The sequence below is a fragment of the Leptopilina boulardi genome, unplaced genomic scaffold, assembly GCF_019393585.1.
Source record: "Leptopilina boulardi isolate dan_hultmark-lab unplaced genomic scaffold, ZJU_Lbou_2.1 LbouV2_248, whole genome shotgun sequence".
Lineage (NCBI taxonomy): Eukaryota > Metazoa > Arthropoda > Insecta > Hymenoptera > Figitidae > Leptopilina > Leptopilina boulardi.
Genome location: NW_026137805.1, coordinates 792,961 through 808,452, shown reverse-complemented (window position 1 = coordinate 808,452; position 15,492 = coordinate 792,961). Strand labels below are relative to the sequence as shown.

The 15,492-nt window shown below is 28.0% G+C and overlaps 1 protein-coding gene across 1 annotated transcript in view; it reads left to right on the top strand.

The window, feature by feature from the left end:
- Nucleotides 1-15,492, top strand: part of LOC127280497 (hemicentin-2-like) — a 174,854-nt gene that overhangs the window by 949 nt on the left and 158,413 nt on the right. Inside the window, exon 2 of the mRNA XM_051303522.1 lies at nucleotides 3,655-3,905. The gene's annotated coding sequence lies outside the window, so the exon portion shown is untranslated. The remainder of the gene's footprint in view (nucleotides 1-3,654; nucleotides 3,906-15,492) is intronic.

Genomic DNA, 15,492 nt, shown 5'->3' with positions numbered 1-15,492 from the left:
TTTTTATTTATTTTCTTATTTTTTTGTTACTATTTTTTTTATTTTGTTACTATTTTTTTTATGTTTTTGTTATATCTTTTTCGTTTCTAATATTGTCGAAATCTTTCTTTTTATTTTCAACTTTTCAAAAGAGGTACAAAACCAGAATGGATGAAAGCTCCTTCACCATCACGTCCCGGATCTTGACCCTCGTGGCGAGAAATTTTTTTTATTTTGTTTCACCCCCTTTGTGAGTTGGGCATACACGCAGGCACCGCTTGAACACATATACACAAAAGGTTTGCGTGATATGTTTTCATTATTGTAAATTGTATGACTGTTTCTACGTGATAATTGCTTTATTGTTCACTCAACGCCAGTTAAGTTCATTTGTGCTCAAGCTTCTTAAAGTTATTCTACTAAAACATATTCCATTGTTTTAAACTGGGTCATTTTCGACACACAATTGTTTGTTTTAAACACATACAATTGTGTGGCTGGGAAAATTGTGCCAAGCTTATTAACCTGAAAACAAAACAATGTATTTTAAATATCATTTTTTTTCTATATTAAAAAGAAAAATAGGTTTCAAGATTTTTATTGTGCAAAAAAAATGGAATATTTATTTCAAATTAAATGTCTCAAAAAAAAAATGTGAGACTCAATTTTTTTTGGGCTATAAAAATTTATACACTTTTGACGAGGGATTATTCTTCTTTTTTTTTTTTTTATTTTTAACGATTGTGTAAAACTCGTTATTACAGTTAATTTTCAAAAAGGGGAATTTCAAAAAAAAAAAATTTTTTTCCCCTCGCTTATTTCAATATATGATTGCTTTTCATCAAATTCACGTCATAGTTTTGATTACAAATGTAAAATATTTCACGAGGAATCCCATCAGATTGTATAACATTAATTAATCAAAACTTTATATCCAATTTGGGAAAAATGTGTATTTTCCCTCGTATTATTTCTGAAAATTTTTTTATTTAATGTAAATAAATAATAGAATATTTCTTTTGTTGATATAAATCATACGAAAGTCCTTTTTTTTGTACGGGATTTTCATTTTTTGTTTTATTAAATAATAATAATAATAATGCATCGCGTTAATTCTCGTAAAATAAAGAAATATTTGAATAGAATTGAAATGAATGAATTAAAATTTTACAAGAATGAATGAGAAATAAAAACAAGGGATTTAAATTAGTTGAAAAGAAAAATATAGGAAAAAAAATGGAATATTAAAAATTAGAATAGAAATATAAAAAAAAATTCATTACCTGCGTAATATTTAAATTGAGAGATAGTTTGCGATGTTGAGATAGTTTCGATTGTGGGAATCGATGCGTTGTGCTAGGCAGACGAACTGGGACTGAAGCTGATTGGTGCGCGCTGGTGGCGCATGCGCGTAGGAACTTGGCTTCTCCCTACAGCTCAGCGGTCAGCCAATAGGCGTCATGCATCCCCTCCAGCGCGAATCCAATTAGTATAAATATAGACAAGCATCTCGGGAGCTAGCAATCCAACTGTAATGTTCCTAGTGAACGGAACCTATTAGGAAATTATTTTATCTTATCAATTATAAAATTTTGATAATTATATTAACAAAATTATTACAATATAAAATTTAAATAATTTACTATTTTTTTTCCAAACAATATTAGATTAAATATTTTTTCTTCGCAACAACTTTTTTTTGGGGAAGTTTGTAACCTTTTTTTTCGGCCTAGTTCTCGCTTTCGAAAATTAGAAAATCTTTTAGTGGTCGTCTACTGAAGGAAAATCGAAAAACTTCCGAGGCCAATTACTCAGTGGCTATGTAGAGTGTAAATATTTTCCAGATTCAAGCTTCAGGTCCCGATTTCAAAGTACAGAGCGAATGAGATAGAGAGAGAGAGAGAGAGAAATGGTAAAGTTGAAAGATTCTCTGACAAGAGTCGTGAGTAAAAGTTCAGTGACCGTCATCATCTCTCTGTCTTGCACAAGACAAAAACGCATTTCGTATTCTGAGATGAATTTCTTCCTTTTGACCCTTTTAAGTACACAACTGTGATTCTTTTGTGGTGTCCTCAATTACTGGGAGACTGAAAAATTCGTTCATTAATGTCCCACCACCCCCCCTCCATCCCGCCCCCTTCGACATTTTAAAATCTTTGTTTACCCCAAGTTCTGAACTCTTTGAGTCTCGTTAGTTCGACCTATGAAGAAAAAAATCAAAGCACTTCTTCTCTATCCATAAATGAATTTTTTCTTTGAGGAAAGAAAAAATAAACGTGCTGTAAAAAAAAGCGGAACATGCGATCCAGCTCAATAAACACTGTCACTTAAAGAATAAAAGTCATATATATATATGAGAATTTTTAAATTCGAATTTTTTTTGGTATTGAAATAAATTATTAGCATTTTTTTTAGTAACTTATTGACAGGTGATTAAACAATTTTTCAATATGTGAAACAAAAATTAATATTTCAGAAGATAAAAATGAGAATTTATTTTTTTTTGTCAGCCGTTGAAATACACGAGTCACGATCAATATATATATAAAAATAAAAGAGTAAATATATATTTTTTATCGCTTTATATGGCATGTAATTAAACTTGATGAAAATTTATGATTGGCAATTACTTAATGTATGAAAATAATAGCAGATTGGAAAATTGGTCTTTTGTTCATATTAGTGAATTTATTTACAATATGATCAATCAGCGATATTGATAAAATATTTGACTATAATAATTGAATGACAATTGGTAACAGGGAATATGTTGAAAATAATTATTTAATAAAAGTGTAAATTTGTTTAAAATCTGTTAATTGCAATTGTAATAATTTATTAATTATAAAATAGAAAAAAAATGAATGATTTAATAATAATAATATGGTCCAAAAAAATGTATAATTTAGAAAAATGAAATTCGGTGTGAGGACACCTTTATTTATTTATGTAAAGTAAAGGTGTCCATACACTGAATTTCTTTATACATATATCTAAAGGTGCTTTCATAACGTAAATTGTAGTTTCTGTCATGTGTTTCTAGTAAGTTTCGTAATTTTTTTCATGGTGTTTACACACCGAAAAATTGTTTAACTACCTATAAGGGTGTTTTCATAACTAAAACATAATAATACTTCTCTTTTGTCGCTATTAAGTTCCACAATTGTTTAATGGTGTTTACACACCAAATATAAAATTGTTAAGAAATAAAGGTGCTTTCACAACTGAAACTAATGAAAAATTTTCCCTATAATTCTAATAAAATAAATGTCTAAAGGTGTCTACACACGAAAAAATGGTTTAAATACCTATAAGGGTGTTTTCACAACTAAAACATAATAATACTTTTCTTTGTCGCTATTAAGTTCCACAATTGTTTAATGGTGTTTACACACCAAATATATAATTTTTTAAAAATAAAGGTGCTTTCACAACTGAAACTAAATAAAAGTCCTTCCCTAAAATTCTACTAAATACATAAATGTTTAAAGGTGGTCTACACACCGGAAAAAAATGTTTCAATACCTAAAGGTGCTTTCACAATTCTTATAGAAAAGCAGTATTTCTATTATTATTTTTTTTACTTCCACATCGAATTTCTATTTACTTTAGAATCATATCAAAATAATGATTGTGTTCGAAAAGAAATTGACAAAAAAATATTTTCTTTTTCAGTGCGGAAATCGAGGGAGAGAGAGAAAGAATTCCCGGAAAATGGGATGTTTCGAGGCGACAGCAATGGAGCTGGCATGGATAACCGCATACTTTACTAGATTATGCATCATGGCGATTCTGGCACACATTCTGGCCATAATACCCGCCTTGGTGCTTTACTTGACCAATCGGTCCGAAATCACCTCCTGATTGTCTGCGCGTGATCTTGAATCACAATAGTCCACGCCGCATAGATGCTTTTGTTTGTAAAGGTATGTAAATTTTTTTTTGTATTTTCTATATAGAAATATATTCAATTTTTTTTGTTTTTTTTTTGCAAAACTGAATGACAAGGTGAAGTTTTGCGTATTTCACAAGGCGGTGAAAGAAAAGCGATTTTATATGTATATAACTATTTGTATAAGAAGATGGACGCAAATTCAATTTTAAATCAACCAATTTGAAAGCGCTGAAACTTGGACGTTTTCAAAAAGTTTATCAATGTCGAGTGGACTCGTTTTATTCACGAGAAAACTATTTAAAGTTTCTCAACGTAAAACTCTCACAAACTATATATTTCTAGTTCCCATTTTCTTTTGACAACTCGGGAGAAACAATAAAATTATTCAATTCAATAAAATGATTTCAAAAAAAAGAGAAAAAAGTGGGGAAAATTGAGGAAATATTTATAAAAGAAAAAGTTTTATATTCAAATTATTGGCTATATATATATATATATATTACGGTTTGTGAAAAATTTATTGCACTATTAAAAAATTTTTTAGTAGATTTTAAATTTTCATTTCTTTATCATATATCTAATATATAAAGTAAATGAAATAAATTCCAACATGTGAATGAAAGTAATTAGCTTAATGTCGAGAATTTTTTTTCTACATCTCATATCCTTCAGCGGACGAAACGAGAAAAACTAAATCGGCTCGAATTTAAGCTCACCTCATATTAAATATAATTCCATCGAAAATTTTACAGTTAATCTACCTTTGTGTGGTGGCCTGTATATTTTCGTCAGTAATACTTTGAAAATATTCGGAATTTCAAGCGCGACTGTTGCAAAATGTGCACGCGAGGGTCAGTGAGTGGGTGGAAGGAGGGGAGAAAAAAAGAATGAATGAAAAAAAAATGATGAGAACACACAAACACACACACAAGGAGAAAGAAAAAACAAAAAAAACGAGGGTAAAAAAAGAAAATAAATAAATTTAGTCGAACGCCGCAGATGGATTAAAAAAGGTTTCATGAGAGAGAAAGAGAGAAAGAGAGAGAGAGAGAGCGAATCGTATTTTCCGATCTCTCAGATTTCTGCAAAATACCTTTGAGAGTTAACGATGTAATTTCTATTCATGATTCGCTTAATGAAAACATAATTGTATCTAGTCTATTTACACGCATACGAGTATAATCGCAAGAGACTAGTCGATCTGAATGACCATATATATATAGTTTCTAGTTATTGCTAATCGACAAAATGAAAATGCAAGAAAAAAAGTAACACGCGTTTATTAGCTTCAAGGAAATAAAAAATAACCATAGCCACGAGAACATTGTAATTATTTTTGCTTAGAGAGAAAAAAAAAAATCCATTTCATTTTGCATAATTGATGTTTATTGTTTTATTAACAAACTAAAAATTGATATCCAGTGTGAATGCACCTTTATTTTTCTTTTCTATTATCCCATATAAATAGGTTTACTAGAAGATTTATTTTATTTTTTTTAATTGAAATTATATTTATCTTTAAAATTGGTATTTGATGTGAAGGCACCTTTATTTTTTTCTCAATAATCGAATGATTAATGTTTGATATGAATGCACCTTTATTGTGTAATCAAAAATGTAAATTTCTATTCTTGATTGTAAACACACCTTTATGTTTCACTTAAATTAAAAATTAGTATTTTTTGTGAACGCACCTTTATTGACAAATTAAAGTTTTAATGATTTATATTTGGTATGAACACACATTTATGTTTTACTTAAATTAAAAATTGGTATTTTTTTGTAAACGCAGCTTTATTTCTTACTTGTTATGTAACAATTAATAAAGGTTGTTTTTTTCACAAGAACTAAAAAATTTAATAAATGAGTCTTCACAACAGTTTCAAATTTAATAAAGGTGTTTTCACAACGGTTTATATTTAATAAATGTGCCTTCACAACAGTGTCATATTTAATAAAGGTGTCTTCACAACAGTGTCATATTTAATAAACGTGTCTTCACAACAGTTTCAAATTTAATAAAGGTGTTTTCACAACGGTTCATATTTAATAAAGGTGTCTTTACAACAGTGTCATATTTAATAAAGGTGTCTTCACAACAGTGTCATATTTAATAAACGTGTCTTCACAACAGTTTCAAATTTAATAAAGGTGTTTTCACAACGGTTCATATTTAATAAAGGTGTCTTCACAACAGTCTCATATTTAATAAAGGTGTCTTCACAACAGTTTCAAATTTTAGTAAAGGTTTCTGCACAATAGTTCAAAATTAAATAAAGGTTCATTCACACAATTATTTTTTTTCCTAATTTTTTCGTCTACTACTAGAAAAAAAAGATGTAAAAATTTTTTTTTCACATCTAAACGAAAAAAAAATGAAAATAAGCAATATTTGAAAGGAAAAATTCCAAAATCAATTGAAAGTACGAATATATTCCAAAGGCATTTCGAGCGCAGTTTACATATCCTTTGATTATTTTCGAGAACTTAGAATTCTGATACGGGTAATTTATATTCCATCCCTAAAGAGTTTCAAAGGCACTCCAAGTAGTTTTCGTCTTTGAATAATCAGACATTGTCAGCAACTTTTGCCTCCCAAAAAAAAAAAAAAAAACGAAAATTCAAGATAACTTTTAATTTTGTCAACACAAATTGAGAGAACAATATGTAGAGAATAATGATACAGAAAATAAGAAAAAGAATTATGAAAAATAAATAAATACTTTTTTTTACTAATAATAATAAATTTTTTTTATTTAATTTTCAAATTTAAAAAAAAAAATTTGCAATGTTTTTTTTTAACTTGAAAATATTTTACAACTTTCAATTTTAAATATAATTATTTTTAATTATTATAATTATTATTATTAATTAAATAAAAAACAATCAGTAAATAAATAAATTTAACGTAAAATAAATTTTGAAAATTTTTTTCTTTAATAATAGAAAATTATTAATAATTTAATATATATGAATTTATTTATATTTCATTTCTATTTTTTTGTGCCATTACATAAAAGTGAAGTTTCAATTTATAAGGGTAAAAAGGAAAAATTTGTTTCTTTTGTCCTCCTACACTCTGGTGATTATTCTCAATATTCTGTTTTTTTTTCTTTTTTTTTTAAAAAAAAAAGGGGGAAAAAAATGTAAAGTATCTTGACTCACCTTTCAAGAGAAGCATTTTCTCATCGATAAAATTGATTTCGTTGGATCTTGTGGCTTCAGAATTGAAGAGTACTGTGACTCAATTGTAATTGTGCCAACCAGAAGGTTTTCCGTATCGTATATAGGATATTCATTTTATCGCGTGAATTTATGAAGAAAAATTTCATACTTATAGTGTAAGCTCTATATATATATATATACTTCTATAGCTATAAACTCGCTTTTTATATTTTAAAAAAGCCTTAGGAAGAAATTTTTCCCCTTTTTTTTTGAAGCATGATAAAAGATTATTTTCAACAAAAAGAAAAAAAATTAAAAGGATACTAGAATTTTTTTTCGTTGGCAAAAAATTTTTCTAAAAAAAGCTTTTAGTATTATTTTTCAATTTTTTATAGAAAAAAAAAATGTTTGAAGAATATTGAAAATAATTTCCAATATATTTTTTAATAATTTAATTTTATTACTTTATATATGTAAAAAAATATATTTTTATTATTTTTAAGAGAATCAGATTTTTTTTTTCCTAAATTGATTAAAAGTCTATTTAGAAATAAAAGAAAAAAAAGAGAGAGAGAGAAAGATCCAATAACATTCTCGAATATCTTTGAAAGTTGAGAGTTATTGAAAATTTCATTGATCACGTGTGGAGACGAGGTAACAAAAAGGGGGAATGGGGGGGGGGGCGTTGAACTATTTTTCAAGACATTTCATTTATTTGATTCGTTTTTGAAAAATTCTTTTATTATATAAATATTATTTTCTCTCTCTCTCTCTTCTCTTTTAAAAAAATCATAATAAAGAAAAATAAAATTGAAATTGGTAGGTATTATATTGACAAAAGAAGAAAAATTTTTTTTTCTTTTTAAAAATTTATAATAAACATTGAAATCACATTTGCAGGAAAGGTGTGTATGTGTGTGTATGTTTACAAGATCCGAAAACTTTTTTCAAACAGTAGAAGAAACGAACTTTTAGAAAATTCTCATCTTTTTTTTTGGGAAGCTGTGCGAAAACAAAGTTTTAGTATCACGAGAATTTTAAACAGTTCTAACTTTGCTCTCAATATTTTTTAAAGAAACGTTGTTTAGTATTGAGACGTTTTTATTTTTCTTGGAGTTTTTTTTTTAGAAACAAGAAAAAATCGAGTACTTCGTTTTTTTTGGGGCAAATTCATTCAACGCCATTTTTTCAATTTTTATTCAAATGTTTTTTTTTAAATTAACGAGGAATATTTAAATTTCACAGGATTATTCCGTCAAATTGTCATTTTACCAAACTGATATTTGACCGAATAGTCATTTAACTAAATTTTATTTTTCCAAAAATTTTAATTAACCAAATTTTTATTAACCCGAATTGCCATTTAGCGGAATTTAATTTAGACCAATTTGACATTTAGCCAAATTTTTATTTAGTCAAATTGTCATTTTACCGAACTGGTATTTGACCGAATTGTCATTTAACTAAATTTTATTTTGCCAAAAATTTTAATTAACCAAATTTTTATTAACCCGAATTGCCATTTGGCGGAATTTAATTAAGACCTATTTGACATTTAGCCAAATTTTTATTTAGTCAAATTGTCATTTTACCAAACTGATATTTGACCGAATAGTCATTTAACTAAATTTTATTTTTCCAAAAATTTTAATTAACCAAATTTTTATTAACCCGAATTGCCATTTAGCGGAATTTAATTTAGACCAATTTGACATTTAGCCAAATTTTTATTTAGTCAAATTGTCATTTTACCAAACTGATATTTGACCGAATTGTCATTTAACTAAATTTTATTTTGCCAAAAATTTTAATTAACCGAATTTTTATTAATCCGAATTGCCATTTAACAAAATTTTTATTCAGTCAAATTGATATTTAACCAAACTTCTATTTAACAGAATTGCCATTAAACTGATTATGATTTTAATCAAGATATGCATTTAACCAAATTTTTATTTAGCCGAATTGCCATTTAGCGGAATTTAATTTAGACCAATTTGACATTTAGCCAAATTTTTATTTAGTCAAATTGTCATTTTACCGAACTGGTATTTGACCGAATTGTCATTTAACTAAATTTTATTTTGCCAAAAATTTTAATTAACCAAATTTTTATTAACCCGAATTGCCATTTGGCGGAATTTAATTTAGACCAATTTGACATTTAGCCAAATTTTTATTTAGTCAAATTATCATTTTACCAAACTGATATTTGACCGAATTGTCATTTAACTAAATTTTATTTTGACAAAAATGTTATTTAACCAAATTTTTATTAACCCAAATTGCCATTTAGCGGAATTTAATTTAGATCAATTTGACATTTAGCAAAATTTTTATTTAGTCAAATTTTTATTTAGTCAAATTGTCATTTTACCAAACTGATATTTGACCGAATTGTCATTTAACTAAATTTTATTTTGCCAAAAATTTTAATTAACCGAATTTTTATCAAGCCGAATTGCCATTTAACAAAATTTTTATTCAGTCAAATTGATATTTAACCAAACTTCTATTTAACAGAATTGCCATTAAACTGATTATGATTTTAATCAAGATATGCATTTAACCAAATTTTTATTTAGCCGAATTGCCATTTAGCAGAATTTGATTTTGCTAAAAATTGACATTTAACTAAATCATGAAAATTTTCCAAAATGATTCAATTAATTAAATCTCAATTAAATAAAAAATTTTGTGAATTAAAAACTTTGGTTAAATGCGAGCATTGTTTTTTGTTAAATTATCAATTTGGATTAGTGATAAATTTAGTTTAATGAAAATTTTCAAACTGCAGTTTTTCAATTTTCTTCTTTAGTAAATACACACACACACACACACACACATTGTAAATACTTTGAATGTTAGAAAACCCTTAGACTTTGGATCAGCGGCGCGCCTTTTATCTCACTCAAAAGTTTAGAGGTGGATTTATTCAAGATGAAAGTTTGAAGGAAGTCGATTAAGCTCACAACCGCTAATGGGATGAACTTAACTCCATAGGCAAAATGCTCGAATTTTGTACATATATATATATATAGTAATACAATGTAAATCCTTGATGCTTTCAAACCATCGACCCACTAACCTTTTTTCTTTTTCTTCTTCATTTCATCTCTTTTCATCTGCCCTTTTTTCATCTCCAACTATATATAGCAGATGTATTCATTTGCTTATCTAGTTCTATATTTTATCAACCTTCAAATTTTCATATCTTGAGAATTTTTATTTCACTGAATTTTTATTTAACTGAAATTTCTATTTAGACGAAATTTTATGTTACAAAATTTTTTTAAGTTATTAGTTTACAGAATTTTTTATTTCATACATTTTTCAATTAATTAATCGAATTATATTTAACCTAATTCTTAATTAGCTGAATTTTTATTCTCTCTAATTATTATATGTAATCTAATTCATATTTAACCGAATTTTTATTTTGCCTATGTACTAGTGACAAAATTTATATTTAACCTAATTCTTATTTGGCTTAATTATTATTGTCCCTAATTATTATATAACCTAATTCATATTTAACATAATTTTTATTTCGCCTAATTTTTAATGTAATAACATTTTTTTTATCTAATTCTTATATCTCCTAATTGTTATTGTCCCTAATTTTTATTTAGCCTAATAATTACTTTTTAGCTAACTATTATATACCCTAATTCATATTTAACCTATTTTTTTGGCAAATAGAAATTTTGTTAAATACGAATTAGGCCAAAGAAGAATTAGGTTAAATGAAGATTAAGCCAAATAAGAATTGGATTAAATAAATATCAGGACAAATATGAATTATGTTGAATACAAATTAGGCCAAATAAGAATTAGAACGAATAAGAATTATGTCAAATACAGATTAAGCCAAATAAGAATTGGATTAAATAAATATCAGGCTAAATAAAAAATAGATTAAATACATATTAGGCTAAATAAAAATTGGGTTAAATACAGATTAGGCTAAATGAGAATTAGAACGAATAAGAATTAGGTTAAAGTTAGTTTAGGTAAAATAAGAATTAGGTTAACTACAGATTAGGCCAAATAAGAATTTAGATTAAATAAATGTTAGGCCAAATAAAAATTTGATTAAATACAGATTAGGTTAATTAAGAATTAGGTATTAGAAATATTCCAAATGATTTGAAGTAGAAATGATCTTTTTTGGGGTGAATGAAAAAGTAAAAAACAAACACTGCCTTGTTTTCTTTCAACTTAACTCCTTTTCTCTCTCGCTCTCTCTTTTTTTTCTCCCCCTCCCATTTTCTCTAACTTATTCTCGTCCCCTTTTCGAAACCTCCTTCCATGCTGTGTGCACTTCCTTCGAAGGTTTGTTGTTTTTTTTACCCTCAACTCTTGCTACGCTTTTCATTGTTGCCGCCGCACCCCTTTTAGTTTCGCACTTTGCTTCTAAACACGTCATTTGTATGCGCGGCGGTTGCAGAAGAAATTTGCATGAGTGTTTGTCTTTGGCGTTAGAATGAAAAAAGAGTACCGAGAGAGAGAGAGAGAGAAAAGGAGTGTGAGAAATAAAGGAAGGAGAAAAAGGAAATTAAGCAAGGGGTCGAAAAAAGAGTGACCCGTAACAACAGGGTAAAAAAGTGAAAGTCTTAAGGTCGAGTGGCAAACAAAAAAAAAATAAGAGGGTGGATGTGGCAAAAGTGTTGATTATTTTCGTTTTCGAAATCGTTATCTCGTTAATAGCAGAAGGGAAGGAAAAAAAATTTTCTTTTTTTAATTCCTTATCTTTGGAAAATTGCTTTTGACATTTAAAAATTGTTTAACGATTCTAAAAATGTTTCTAATTTGTTTTTAACTTTTTATAAAAAACAGAATTTTTTTTAAATAGTATTAAAATGGAAATTAAAAAAAGAAAAAAATTTGAAATATATTTACTGATTTTAATTTTTTGACGTATGACAAAAGAAAAAAAGTTCCTTGATCTTTATTTTCATTTGTTTCGTGGAGACAACGATGACAAATACACAAAAGGCATTTCTTGAAATAATTTGCCAAAGCAATATTCCATTTGGGAGGTGCCCAGTTCTGGTTCACTGTACAATTTACGCGCCAACGGCTCGAATTTATGCACACGCAAACGGACACCCAATGAACGAAATTGGAACTTTCCGCCTTTAGTCCAATATATGCATATATATGTATATATATACATACATCCAACACATCGTTTCTGCATGATTCCTCTCTTCTTCGCTTAATAATTCTCAAACAATTGTTCCATCTCTTCATTTACGATTCTATTAGCACGATTATGAATCTAATTTTCAAAAGGCAAAAAAATTCCTTTTATTTAAAGCTTCTATTTTCGTTCAAAAATTATTTTTTCAGTATGAGAATATTTTTAACATTCATACTATTTTAAAAAACTTCTTTTTCTAAATCTAGAAAATATTGGCTTAATCCCAACGAATATCATGTGAATGTATTTTTTTGAGATAATTTTCAAGAATATAATGCTCACAAACAAATATATATATATATATATATAGAAAGAAGCCGGATATCAAACGACAATCAAACGAAGTTTGCTCTGTGAATCGAAGCAAAAGCGACGACGTCGAAGAAAACTCCACAAATAGGATGTAATAATACAGGACACGATTCTTTTCTTTCCAATATCTACGCAATACACGTTATTTGTCGATAAAATATTGCTCGTCGAGAGGACAAAATGGACAGAAGCGCAACCTGATGCGACAAAAAAAAAAAAAAGAATTGAGAGAACGAGGAGAATGGGAAATTGAAAGAATTCAAGGTATTTGCGAAACAGATCCTCGCGACAGTTGATACAAACGTACGAGAAAAATGTTTTCAGATTTACAACCGTTTTTCTTTTTTTAAATTCAACTATTGTTTGAATATTTTTTTTTTGGCTAGAATATACTTGGAACATTTAAGGACAAGAGGGAGGAATAATTGAACTGGAAAGATGGAAAAATAATAATTAAAAAAAGATAGGGGAGATGGTGATGAATTTTGGAAGAAATCGATTTTTTTAATGTTTACTACTTCGCTGCTGAGGTGGAAATGAAAATCATTGCCTTGCGCGGCTGCTATTTATACGAAAATGAAAGGAAAGGGAGTTGGGAAGAGTGGGGAGCGCGGAAGTTGGAGGCGGGGCGTTTCCAAGGACGCGCTCTGATTGGCGTTCCCCCTTCTCCTGCGGCGAGTATAAAACTGCCGCACAGCTCACGGAGATCCATTTCGACTCGTGCCGCCGGAGAATGCATAGGTAGATTCCGTTTCCTCACCAACGAAGAATATCTAAATTTATTATTAAATATATTATTTCTTCAATGACTTAATTATTAATACAATTTAATTAATAATTAATTATTAATATTTAATAATTAATTAATTATTAATATTTGATTAGTAATTAATTATTAATATTTGATTAGTATTTAATTATTAAAATATGATTAGTAATTAATTATTAATATAATATGATTAGTAATTAATTTACCAAAATTTATTATTAATTTTTTTTAAATTCATCGAAACGAAAATAAAAATTAATTCCCTTCTCAGACAAAAATTGCATGTTAAAAAAAGCAGAAAATTGCTTTCATAAAGAATAGAAACAAAAGAAATGATTAATTAGAAGAAAAGTAACATCAATTTGAAAAAAAAGCATCAAGGAGCAATTAACAAAAAGAATCGAAAGCGCTTGCCAACTGTGTTGAGATTTTCTGTGGATGGTTTTCATAAGTTGCGAAATTCCTTTACCAGAAGGAGAGAAAGAGAGGGAGGGTGGAACTAAACAATAAATCATGTCCAATTCATATGAAGGGGGATGATAATCTTAATGAAACTGGAACACGAATGAAAAGAAGGAGTAGGAGAAGGGTCGAAAAAGGAAAATGCTTGAAAACAGTAATTAGACGTTACTTTCCTTTTAGTTCTTGATAATTAGCACTAATTGTTTTCCTCCACTGTAAGAACACACATAACTCAATGTTGATCATTGCTTCCCACAAAATTTGTCATATTTTTTCCCCTTTCTTTATTAATAGAAAATATTTATTTTATAATAAAAAATAAAGTTGATTTCTTGTGGCAATATTTTTAGATTTATATTTACAGACACATTTCTTTAGATATAGATTTTTTAATACAAAGTTATATATATATATATATACTTCCAATTTTAGTTTTTTCAGAGACAAAAAATATTGGAAGAACTAAAGTTGTGAGGAAAAATATATAAAGAATTGTCGGCGGGTTTGATGAACTCCCAACTCTATTTTAATAATAACTGGATGAAAAAATAATTAAGTGAAGAAAAATTATCCTATTAAATTAGTGAGGGAAGAACTCTTGTTTTTTTTATCTACTTTTAGAGAAATTCTCCTTTTGGTTCATAATATAATGGGTCTTCAAGCTGTTGTAGGTGGTAATAATCTAGCCATTTCTGAGCCACCATAATCAAGACATAACCAAACAACGTGACCTCTACTCTAACACTGAAGGTAATACTCGTAACATTAACGTTTCTCTCATTCCACGTTGAGATCTTCTCCTTCTCATCCCTTCTTCTTCTTCTCCTCACCATTACCAACATCTGGCGATCGATAACGCGCGGCTTTCTGGACCATAAGATGAAAAAAAAGAAGAGAGAACTCACTTTTTCTCATGTTCACTGAAGATTTTGTCCCTTCTCTCATTCTCTCTGACTTTTACCGGTGCACGCGATTTAAACTTTATATAACTGGGCATTGGTTTTTGAAAGTAACGCTATCATTCAATTTCATAGTGCGACCCAAATTATTGGCATTCCTTCGCGGCGATATGGGGGCAGGGTGAGAGACACTTTTATCGAAAAGTTTTCTGATCGAGAGTTTTAAATTTGTCCCACTTTAAACTCATCGATTTCGTTTTTTGTCATATTGAAGAAAAATTGTTTAACTTGCTCTTGGAAGGGTAAAAAAAAATTTAATAATTTTTTTTAATGTCCAATAAATGTTGGTAAAATTTAATAATATATTCTTACAAAGTATAATTAAATTTAATAATTTTAGTAGTTATTAAATTTTTTTTTGAATATTAATTAAATTAATTCAAATACTAATTGAATTTTAATACTAATGGAATTAATTCAAATACTAATTGAATTTAAATACTAATTGAATTAATTTAAATACAAATTATAATAACGTAAATACTAAAGAAATTAATTTAAATATATTTTTGTCAAAAAGTTAAATAAAATATTAATTTTAGTTTGGTTTACATTTAATTCCGGGTCCGTTAGCTTCGGAAGTCAATGTGCAAAAGGATCTACGCTGGCTGAGCGGTGACTTTTTATACTTGGCGTGAGTTGCGGAGAGTGGGGAGCCTCCCACTCTGCGCTCTTCACCAGCGGTGACCTTGAGAGTCTATGGTGGTGGGGACTAAGCGTCAGTTGCGCGCGCCCCACTCCCTTG